The 7,746-nt window shown below is 41.2% G+C and overlaps 1 long non-coding RNA gene across 2 annotated transcripts; it reads right to left on the bottom strand.

Annotated features, from left to right (window-relative positions):
- On the bottom strand, positions 4,307-7,319 carry LOC109726478. 2 transcript variants are annotated; one of them, XR_002220531.1, is made up of 3 exons: positions 6,656-7,319; positions 5,791-5,970; positions 4,307-4,537 (listed from the first exon to the last, which is right to left on the bottom strand). It is a non-coding gene; the product is annotated as an uncharacterized LOC109726478 (long non-coding RNA). The 2 variants fall into 2 exon arrangements; XR_002220530.1 differs by having other exon boundaries at positions 5,791-5,947.

Genomic DNA, 7,746 nt, shown 5'->3' with positions numbered 1-7,746 from the left:
TTCAGGGTTGCAATACAATTTTTAGTATTTTGGTGTTTAGAGCTTTGGAGAAGTATTGTTGCTAGTTCTAGATGATCACGGCTGAGCTTCCCTATGATTTCGTGACTTCTAGCCTGTCGGACTCGCGCTAGAGGTGGGTCAAAGTGATGCTTACCGGATTTTCGCGGATTTTCTCCTAAGTTCTATTACTAGCATGTATTAGTGGATTTTTGTATATCATGTTCATTGCTCGATTCGCTGATTTATTGTGTTCCTAAATCTGAATTGGAGCTTAGAATACAAGTTAAATAATACATGTTGGACTTGGATTTCACTTAGGAGAAAACTAGCGCTTCTACATAGTCATATGTTAAAACTACCAAATTTAGCTCTAGAAGCCGTAACTTGTTTGTATCACCACAGTTTGTGGGCGGTGGATACCCAGGATAGTGTATAATGTATTTACGCTCGTGCTAGAATGCCGAGCTTATTTTTACAGCAGTGTTTAGGCTGTTCCGGACTGTCGGGTGCTGTTGGGGTTGACGATAGAGCCAGAGTACTGTTTTTGCATTAGATTGTGCCCAGGACACGTGAGTTTGGTTGTTAGACCAGTTAGATCCTGTTTACTTGACTATAGCCTATGAGAGCCTGATTGAACTCGACAGAGATACGCTTGCATACTCGGTTGGGTAGCGCCCACCAGTGCCACTCCGGAGTCGGGTTTTGTGTGTTTGCGTTGGTGTCGTTGTGTCCTTGTTCGACTTGCTCTCCACAGACGGCTGAGCGTGGAGGTAGCTGTATAGCTTCGACAGGCGGGATGGGTGTATTCACAGTCCCTGGGATGGGTGTATTCATAGTCCCTAGTAAGATTGGGTCTGAGACTGCATTATTCTACAGATAGTAGTGTTGGATCATGATAGTATAGTGGCATGTAGCTGTAGATTGTTTTCAGTTCCTTTACTATCATTAAGCATATCATCTGTAAACTTAGTGAGTGAGCCGTTGAGGTCGGTAGCGGTATCCACTGAGGACTACTTCTTTTGTAGTAGTTCTCACGCCCAATTGTTGGAATCTTTTGCAGAGCCTCCGGTAGCGGCTGCTGCTACTGCTGATTCTAATCGTGGAAAGGGTGTTGCGAGTTAGAGCCCTTCCTGGCGAGTTGCAGAGCTAGGGGAGTACCAGCTACAGGTAGTTGTAGTTTTTGGTTCTTTACATACTGATGTTATTCCTTGCTGGAGCGAGTGTTTTTCTACCAAGATTTTATGTATGTATTGAACCGATGTTTTTTATATATGTATTCTTTTTAGCAGCTCTATACTACTAGTTGAAGTATTGTATGTTTACAGGTACAGCTATCGCTTCGTATATAGGAAAAATTTCTTTGTATACGGCGGATTTGTCGGCGTGCCCGAGAAAACGAGTAATCCGGGGCGTGACAGCCTCATTTTTAAGGATAAGAAGAAAACTGAATTACTTGCTGAAGTTCCCACAGCAAATAACGAGAATTTTTTATACATATTGATTTTCAAAAACATGCCATGTAGGCATCAATTGATGAGAATTGGCTATGCCATAAAAGGTTTGGGCATTTAAGTTTGCCCGATTGGAGCTTCTAAATTAGAGGGGTATAGTTGACATTTTGCCACAAATTGCCATTTATAGATATATTAATTCTTGAGTTCTACTGTGGCCGACGTGGCGCCTCCTCACCGCCCCCCCCCTCTCTCTCTCTCTCTCTCTGTCGTTTCTTCTCACGCGGGCGCGGGCGCGCGAGGGGCACCAGCGGGCGCTGGGCGAGGGTCTCGTGAAGGGCACGGGCGGGCGCGGGCGCCGGGCGCGGGTTGAACGCCGCACACATGGCAGTGCCCCCCTCCTCTCTCTCTCTCTCTCTATCTATCTCTCTCTCTCACGCGCGGCGCGGGCGCGCGAGGGGCACCACCGAGCGCTAGGCCACGGTCTCGTCTAGGCACGAGCGCGCGCGGGCGCCGGGCGCGGGTTGAACGCCGCACACTGGCAGTGCCCCCCTCCTCTCTTTCTCTCTCTCTCTATCTCTCTCTCGTGCACGCGCGCGCGCGAGGGAGGTGCGGGTCTCCCTCTCCCTACCCCTAGGCCCCCCCGTCTCTTTCTCTCTTCTCTATCTCTCTCACACAAGGGCGCGCGCGGGGGGCGTGGGTCGCCGGCTCTCTCCCCTCCCCTCTTCCTCTTCCTCCTCCCTTCGGCTCTCTCCCACTCTGTCCCCCTCTTCCAAGCGCGAGCGGGCGCGGGCAGGCCTACGCGGGCGTGGGCGCGGGCCTCCCCCTCTCCCTCTCTCCCCAGCACGAGCGGGCGGCGCGAGCGGGCGCGGGCGGGCCTGCGCGGGCGTGGGCGTGGGCGTCGGTGCAGGCGGGCGCGGGCGCAGGTGTGAGAGGACGACGCGAGCGAGCACGAGCAAGCTTGTGCGGGCGTAGGCGCGAGAGCAGGCGGACGCGTGTGCAGGCGCGAGCGGGCGCGGGCGGGCCTGCGCGAGCGTCAGCGCAGGAGCAGGCGGGCGCGGGCGCAGGCGCGAGCGCGGGCGCGAGCGGGCGCGGGCAGGCCTGCGCGGGGGCGGGCGCGGGCGCAGGCGCGAGCGGGCGCAGGCGCAGGCACGAGCGAGCGCGGGAGCAGGCGTGCGCCCGCGGGTCTGGGCGGGCGGCCTACTCCTCTCTCTCTCTCTCTCTCTCTCTCTCTCTCTCTCTTTCTTTTTTTTCCTCTTTTCTAACTTTTTTTTTCTCTTTTCTAACTTTTTTTTTAATTTTGTATGGTTGTGGATCACATAAAAAAATTAAAATTAAATTAAAAATTAGAATTTAATTTTAAATTAAATTTAAATTTAAATCAAATATCTCTTTATTTCGTTGGAGTTGCGGGCGAACGGGAGCGGGAGCGGGCGCAGGCATGAGCCGGTGCGTAGCGGGTTTTTTTTTTTTTTTTTTTATTGGGTTTTTCTTCTGTGGGACCCGCAATCTTTTTTCTTTTTTTTTCTTTTGCTAACTCTTTTTTTTAGGGTTGTGAATCACATACAAAAAATTAAAATTAAAATTAAATTTTAATATTTGATATTTTAAAATATTGAAATTTGAAATTTAAAATTTAAAACTTAAAATTTAAAATTGTATATTTTATCTTAATTACTAAAACTAAAATTTTACTGTTTTAAATTTTAAAATTTAGTTCCTACATTTTTATTTTAAATTTTATATTCAAATTATGAATGCTAACGGTTTAAAAATTATAATATAAAATGTTGAAGTTTAAAATTTAAAATTAGATTTGAAAATTAAAAAATTTAAATTAAAATTAAAAATAAAATATATTCTTATATACTTTTATCTTAACTTTGATAAATAATATTGAATAGTCAATTCAAAATATTTTAGAAATTGCGTAAATTTACCGCCGCGAAGCGCGAGCCTTCACTAGTATACTTTACATTCTATTTCTTTTATTAGAAAACGTACGTTGAGGCTAGAATTCCATTAAGAAAAGCCAATTTGACATCAAGTTAATAAATATGCCATTTCTTTTGTGCAGCCCGGACAAGTAATGTTCGTATAATTTCAAATCTTGCAATTGCTGCAAAAGTTTCAAATTTTGATACCTGGCTTTTTGTGTGAACCCTTTCCGCGATGAACCTACCTTTCTACTTCATGCTTGCACCATCTGGGTTAAGCTTAGTTTTATAAATCCAGTTGCGTCCAACAATTTCTCTATCTTCGAGCACTACAAGAAATACCTTATTTAACGAAAGGAGATACCGTCGTTGATAACCCATATTTTCGTCGTTATAAATTAATAACGACGGAAAGTTAATCCGTCGTGACCCGTCGTAAAAGCTTCCTTCGTTAAAAATAGTCATGACCAAAATGAACTGCTAGTCGTTATATAGTATTAACGACCACGTTATATACCGTCGTTATTTAGTTACATTAGTAACCACTCTTTTAATCAATAACGACCAGTTATACCATCGTAATAGATATTAAAAAACTATATTTATCCCATCTATAGTGTTAATAACGACCAAATGTTTCGTCGCTAGTATAATTAACAACCATATTTCCCGTCGTTAAAAGCATTTCATAATAAAAGAATATAACATAACAACGACCATTGTTCCCGTCGTTAAAGGCCAAATATTACATTTGGATATTTTATTTTTGGCCATTTATTTAACTACATAAATAATTTACATACACAATATTATCATACCATCGGATCAAGATATATATATATATATATATATTATAGTATATATATATAAACAAACTTATCGCAAATCCACAATTTGTAAATTTATAGTAAAACTTCATTAACAATAAAAGAAATTAGCATCCACAATTTTCATATTTTTTTCCTAACCATTCATCTTGTACATAGTTTCCATCACCCTATTACACATATAGTCAACATTCACCAAAAGAACAAAGTGGTAAAATGAAGTACTATCATCATATTTTTCAGAAAAAAAGGTCAGCTTAGAAACAAAAAGGGGAGCTTGCAGTTCATTGTCTTTCTTGTCCCAAGAATCATCATGCACTACCTACAAAAGAGAAAAAGAATAAATGTTAAAACAATGTAAAAGTAAATCATGGAAATAGATTTTAAATAATAAAGCAAATAACCAACTCATAAAAATCCCTGATGATTTCATACATCTTATCAGCACTCTCATATTCAAATAGTTTAGAATTTATTCACATCAAAAAGATTAAGAAGGCCTAACAAGTATTTTAAACATATAGGAGCAGAATTCGAAATTCTTTTTATTCATAAAAAGGACAAACTTTTTGCAACTTGACAAAGAGTTCATTAGCGTTTAACATCAAAGTCAAAATCAAGAGGACAAATCAAAAAAGCAAAGATAGAAAAAATTACAGTGTTTAACATCAAAATTAAAAGGGCAAATCATAATTACATATCCTCACGCAATATTTCAACAAGAGACACCACTTAGAGAGTATGCAGATTTTAGCATTTTGGATCCGTATATTTGGATCACAAGACCATTTAATGAGGAAGTTGAAGCAAAGATGACGTAGATAACAAGTGAGTTTTCTACTCCTTAAAACTAATACACCCATCATAGTTTACAAGAGACACCACTTACAAAGAGGTTAGAATAGGTAATTGAGATCTAGATTTGGCATGCTCGATAGAACAATCAAATTTGTGTGTAGATCACGAGTTGATCATTTGATTCATTTATATCCAGCTAAGGCAGAAATGGACCAAACAAAGCGAGATGGAAACAATGATTTGACAGTTGGGGAAGCTATAACAAGTGAAGGAATCTGATAGATAAGGGCAAAATTGGAAGGGATCCAGTTGAATCATTCCAAAGAGATTTAATGCCTTACTATAAACTGGATCTGGGATGATTAGAATGGCCTTTAATTGGATTTAACGTCTCACTATAAATTGGATCTGGAAATGAGAGATTAAATTCAAGTAGTTGTCACTCATGGCTCTATTGTTTAAACCTAATAATCATGGGATTAAAAAAAGAAGGGTCAACCACAAAAGTATACACCAAAAAAAATTTACCTACTACGTAAGTCAACAAAGATATTTAGCCGTAACAACTAAATTTCCTTCCCTATGATTTGTTAAATCAATATTCTGTGTCATAAGCCTCTCACAAAATGCATGTCAGCAAATGTGACTTCGGAGAAATAATTACCATCCAGAGAATGGAAAAATTTTTCTTCCCTCGACGATTACAGGTGAGAAAGGAATGATTTTCAAATATATCAAATGTATATAAGAATAAATTAATACAAGACAATATATTACCTGGTCAAGGTTTTGTATTGTCTTTGAAGATTCATCAGTTTTAGTCGAAGTCGCCGCCTTTACCAGTGCAGAGTAATAAACTTTCTTGATCTTTTTTGACCTATCTTTGCTAGTCTCTTCTACCTCATCAACATAAGCGACACGAAGAGATGGATATCTGCCAAAACAACGCCATCCTTGCTAGTCAAAGAGAAAATAGAAACATAATTTGTACAAACTAGAAATATAGAACAGAGAAACAAGCAGAGTATCTCTGGCAGGCTTAATAAAGAGCTGTAACTTTAACCATTGAATTAAACTTTCTCATGTACATACATTGTGGAACCATACTTGAAAATGCATAAAAAAAGGAGATACAACGTAATTTATTATATAAAAATGCTATATGATAAACATACAACTTACACACAAAGACAATCCCACAAAAAAAAAGGGGGAAAAGTGAAATGTGTTATTTAACAATGAACTCAGCAAAACAACAAGTGGTAGCCATGTTGCCCATCGGCACGGTGGGGGCACGAGCCTAAGCACGATAAGTTGAAGGGACGAGTAATTTGCATTCTAACCTATCTCTGTTTAAAGCTTATCAATGATATCTAAAAAAACAACCAAGCACTTATTAGTTAAATGTGAGCAAGAAAACGATTGTATAATGGAACTTTAGATATATAATTTTTTTTAATATATAAAATTTCTTTTTTTCCCCATTACTTGGTAATCTGTAAGGCCAAAACACAATAAAATTATAGTGCAAATTATCAAAGATGTCGAGTATTTGCTCCAGTTTATATCATGTTATCATTCAAGAACTTTTGTCCTATGCATTGAGTCAAATACACAATTAATTAGTAAAGAGAGAAATTACTCAAAAAATCAGGGTGGGTATGGCGACGGCTGCGGCAGCAATGACCGAGAGACAATGAAGCATGCACATGAACCAGCGACCGAGAGGTGACGGGTCCGACAAGCTTCGAGCTAGCAAAGGGCGTAGAGTGCAGGGTGATAGGGCGGATGACAGGGTGTTGCAGGGGTGATGGCTTGTAGAATGCAGGGTGAACCAATAAGAGAGGGCTGAGGTGTACGGGGTTCGCTTCAGGCCGTCGGAGGGCCGGCTCGTCGACGAACTATTAACATAAAGTTCAATTATTTCTTGACCAAATTTAACTGTGTCGATTGTGGATCTGACGTGAAACCAAATTGATCTGGTTTTAAATTTAAATTATTGTTATGGCTATTGTTATTGTGAGTAAAGAGAAAGCTGTAATGACCTGAAGTATTAAGTAGTCTAATAGCTAGCAGGGGAAGGAAGTAAAAATGTCTAACTTTACAATAGTAAGAGCAGAAATAATGGCCGCAGCAAGTGAGGAAAAGCGCGCTTGATGGAGCAGACCGGCGAGCTTGAACAGGCTGGCGAAGGGTGGCCCGGGCGGAGCCTTGGCGGGGCGGAGGAGCTTGGGTGTCCTCGGAGCGGAGAGAGAGCAGAAGAAGGACCGAGGTTGGAGGAGAAGTCCGACAGATCTTGGTTTTTGGGGCGANGAGCAGGCGGGTCGGAGCCTCAAGCCTTCGGAGCGGAGGAAAAAGGCGAGCCCAAAACCCGCAGGGTCGCGGATGATGCGGAGAAGGAGGAGTCCGGCACCCGTTTACCCACTCACTAGCACTACCGGACCGGAAGGCCCAGAGAGGGGGCCCAACAACCCCGAATGGCAGCCCAACCAATCAGCATCTCATTTTTGGTCACTTTGCTGTTTAGTCCTAAGAGATTATGTAATTTCCATTCCAGTATTAATCCTGAGAAGTATAAGTACGAGATTGTATGGCAAACAGAATTATGAATGAAAATGAAATAGTCTATTTCTCCCCCAAAGGTTCTTCTCCAAACCCTTCTTCTTCTCTATCCCTTATCTCTATCCCAACTCTTTTTCCTAACCCTCACCTCTCAATCCTCATCTATCTATC

Source organism: Ananas comosus, linkage group 21, assembly GCF_001540865.1.
Source record: "Ananas comosus cultivar F153 linkage group 21, ASM154086v1, whole genome shotgun sequence".
Classification (NCBI taxonomy): Eukaryota; Viridiplantae; Streptophyta; class Magnoliopsida; order Poales; family Bromeliaceae; genus Ananas; species Ananas comosus.
Note: the sequence above shows the minus strand (reverse complement) of the source record. Positions and strands in the feature narration are given on the sequence as shown.